Source organism: Chiloscyllium plagiosum, unplaced genomic scaffold, assembly GCF_037043375.1.
Source record: "Chiloscyllium plagiosum isolate Xiang-an unplaced genomic scaffold, Cpla_swu_hap1 HiC_scaffold_46, whole genome shotgun sequence".
Taxonomy (NCBI): domain Eukaryota; kingdom Metazoa; phylum Chordata; class Chondrichthyes; order Orectolobiformes; family Hemiscylliidae; genus Chiloscyllium; species Chiloscyllium plagiosum.
The window spans coordinates 47,791,784-47,795,957 of NW_028270184.1; the positions used below are offsets into that span (position 1 = coordinate 47,791,784).

The 4,174-nt window shown below is 41.4% G+C and overlaps 1 non-coding gene across 1 annotated transcript; it reads right to left on the reverse strand.

Annotated features, from left to right (window-relative positions):
- Nucleotides 1-2,757: 2,757 nt before the first annotated feature.
- Nucleotides 2,758-2,849, reverse strand: trnar-ucu (transfer RNA arginine (anticodon UCU)). The gene is given in 2 exon segments: nt 2,758-2,793; nt 2,813-2,849. It is a non-coding gene; the product is annotated as a tRNA-Arg (tRNA).
- Nucleotides 2,850-4,174: the final 1,325 nt, after the last annotated feature.

Here is a 4,174-nt window from a genome sequence, read left to right on the forward strand (position 1 = left end):
GCATCATCGACGATGTGACAGGAGAAAATGCCTCGCCACTGATTCAAATTTCAAATTATTGTGTTGCTTTAGCAAATCTTCTGACAGGAGAGAAAAGTAGGGAAAAACAGTCACTTCCCAGTCAGTGATTGATCCATTATGCGACAACCAATAGATTCACTTTTGACTGAACTAGCTCCCATTTTCCCTACATTGGTAATGGCAGTATATAGCATTATAGCGGGCTTTAATGTGTTGCATCCTTTCTCAGCATGGACTATACTAGGATATAAAGAGATAATAAAATACATGGATTGAGATGACTGAAATGAAAAGAAGTCAGGAAGAATGGACAGCGTTTACGTGGAAACAATAAAATGGAAAGGAAGCCATCGATGTATTGAGGGGTAATGCCATTTGAAAAGACAATGCGGGGTTTCATGGGGTAATGGAAAAGACGAATAGATCATGTGGTGTGACACCAGGTAAACTGAGTTGTGTCCAAATGGAAGGTTTCCATGCGATGTGAATTTGGTGAGAGGAAACTGGATGGAAATTCCCTCATTTGGAGTTATCTATAACTCGATTATGGAACTTCAAAACCAGTGACGAATGATAAAGTGAAGTTTGGAGCACGTGTTCTTTTTTCCTTCTACAGCTTTGGAATTCGAAAACGATTACTTTTTCGCAGGAAAAATTGTTCAGAAGCTGATTCTAAAATATTTGTGAAGACACGTGCAGACACACAAGGAATGAATTACACCGCGACAGGGAATCTGGGCGGCCATGATGGGTATGCGTTATGTGCACACTCTCTAATTGGTTAACGTTAATTAGAAATAAACCTCATAACACCTGCAACTGCGTACGACTAAGTATAGAATGAGCTGATTGTGAGGAAAGATTTAGCAGTTTGTTCCACGTGAACTTCTAGAAATTGTAAAAAAACTGAGCTGTTGTGTTAGCTCAGCATGAAAGGGAAGCCGGGTAGCTCAGTCCGCTGCATTACTGGTTTATGAGAGAAAGTGATGTGAAAAGTGTGGGATTATTTCTCGCAATGTCTCAGCATACAGTCAGGATCTTGATCTCCCAACTAAGCTTATACTTTAGATGATGGCGACAATCAAAATTAAACTATACTATCGTGAGTTGGAACTGACCTGCCGATGTAATGCACCTTTTACTTTCATCTGTTGCATTGGAAAATTTGGCAGCAATCACAGAGAAGGGAGTGAGTCCGTTTGCTGCTCACTCATCTCCAACAAAAATATCCAGTGACAAGACACGAAAAATATTCCTCTTGGAATTCTATAATCTTCACAGTAATACTTAAAAACATCGTTATCATTTCGATTCCAGTTTTTCCGATAACATTCAAAATGTCCAATGAGAGAAATCTAATACTTTGTGGATTGTTTTAATGGCCTGTGCGAGCTTCCAGCAATTTTAATAATATGAAACGAGCTCAACATTCTTTCCAGAAGTTAACACAGCGCAGGTTCAGTGGTATGAAAAATGTCATTTTTTCAAAAGTCACCTCTGCATCTCTATTGAGTGATGGATATTCACTCAGGGAGTATTTATGTATGGTCTTAAGTAACTGAGGTAGTTCCCAAGGACAGAACACTCCACAAAATAATATTTTTTTCGAATAAATGCTGTTTTACTCAATGTTCTTTTGCAATTTTAAATATATATGCACACACACATACATGCATGCGCAAAATATGCACATATATATGTGTGCGTGTGAATTCAGAACATTAATAATGGATGGTCGGCCATTTTAATGGTCTTCCTGTAGAATGTGAGAGCTTAGAGATTACAGTAATGTCCCTGAAATGTAGTTAAAATGTGGCATAGTAAAATGTGGTGAAAATCGGTTTTATTGAATGCTGCGTATGTTTACCGTGGTGTCCTGCGTTGATCACAGGAAATGCCATGTCGCCACTGTACTGGGATTTTCCTTCCATCGGCTTCAATTCGTCAGAGAATTCGATTCACTGATATTTCACCAACTTCCTTTGGCATGTTCATAACACACACCGACCCACACTGCACACAGCGACAATAATATTCAGCATACTGCACCCACGAGCACGTAGCATCGTTTTCATAAACAGTGAAAATTGAATAATGTTATGCAAGGGCAAATTGAAATTCAGTTTAATTAGTAAAGTCGCAAGAATCCAGAGTAAGATTAAAAATGTCAGAAATTAACGTTCATTACCTTGGCCAGAATTCGAGCCCAGCATAGGGGAAATCTGCCCCTGAATCCCCAGCATCCATGCAATTGCTTGCTCCATGTGTCCACTTGGAAACCTATGTGGAAGAATATTCAGCCTGAAGGAGAACTTGTGAGAATCCTCCGCTGTCTGATCTAAAGCTGAAACAAGAGCTGTCTATTCCAGCTGGGAGGGAATCGAAATGGAGGTGAGACCAAAATATCAAATGGCCTTTAATTCATGTTATCCTTATTGTGATTGTTTAAACACTTGGGCCAGAAATGACACAGACACAAAGGAGCCCATTCTAAACACCGATCCTGCCCTGCTCCCTGATCCGATATCATCATGGCTGACACAACACTTTTGTGTTTTTTCCAGCTTATCTACATCATCGTGTTGCCTACTCTATCATAAATAGACATCGAAAGTGGAAACCTGTGAGAGGAACATGTTCCGTTTCGAGGCATTTGGTTTCTGCACGAATACTGTTGGTTTTGCAGATAATCAGCCGAGTATGGTCTGACCACCTTCCAAACCATAAACTAAAACTCGACTCTGATGGGACTCGAACCCACGACCTTTGAATAACAACCAGAGAAAAGATATAGAAGTCCAACGCGCTTTCCATTGCGCCACAGAGCCGCGCCAGCAGGCGCTTTTTAAGCACACAAGTTTATCTTTGACCCATTGCGTTGAGGACACCCATCTCGCATCTGTCTGTCCTCGTCACAATTTCCAGTACCTGTTCCTTATCCACGTGTGCTCTGGCTCTTCAAGTGTTTGGCTACAGACTGCTGAAACGTTCTCATGACACTTAGCTTTACCACATGTTCAGATAATGATTTCCAGATATGAAACACTCTATTGGTGAAAGCATTCTCCCAAAATCTCCTCAAAACACCTTGTCTCCTGTCTTTCATTTATGTCACTCTTTTCCTTCCCAATACAGACTTATCCCTGTCATACATATCTATCCTCTTCATAAAATGTGCACGTTAATCAGTTACTCAATCAGCCTTCCCTGCGCTTAGATAAACATCCCCAACCACAGCGTCTGCCTTGCCATTCTTGTCAACTCCTGTGAATATCTCCTCCTGCAATCAGACGCTTCCAGCAGTCTGGCGATTACAACGGACAAGCAAAGTTCCCTGAATTAAACCAAAAAGGTCTGAACAAAATCAACAGCTCTTGTCCATCTCTGATAAGAAAGGAAAGTTAACGTTTCGAGTGCAATGATCTGTCTTCGGAACTGATGGGATGGAAATGTGGGTGAAGAATGGGGAAGAGGGCAGACGGTATCTAAAATGAATGAACTCGATATTGGGTTATGATGTTTGCATGGTCTCTCAGTAGAAAATGAGTTGCAGGTCTTCCAGCTTATGTTGTGCCTTGAAGGAGCACTGTAGCAGACCAGAGACCGAAATAGTGGCCTGGGAACACAATGTCTCGATTGGAGAGGGGCTGGTAAAGCACAGCAGTTCAGGCAGCATCCGAGGAGCAGTAAAATTGACGTTTCGGGCATCAGCCCTTCATCAGGAATACAGGCAGAGACCCAGAAGCGTGGGAACACAATGTGATGTTGAAAGTTACAGGAGACTCGAAGATCGGGATTCTGGACAGAACGTAAGTGATCTCAGCTATGTCACCGACTCTGCTTTCCTCTCTCCATTGCACAGAGATCACATTCTGAGCAGGAAATACTGTTTTCTCGATTAAATGAAGTGCAGACAAATCTCTGGAAGGTGTGACTGGAAGTTTCCACAGTGAGGAGAAACATCAGAAACCAGCAGGAAATGTAGCTTACTAAATAGAACGTTACAATTCAATACAGGCACTTCGGCCCTCGCTGTTGCAGCGACCTGTAAAAATAGTGTGATGTCCATTGTAATGGAAAATTAGCATTTATTTTGAAACCAATAAAAGCAAAGGGAAACAAACAAGTAAGAACGCGACTTTGCAGATGCAAG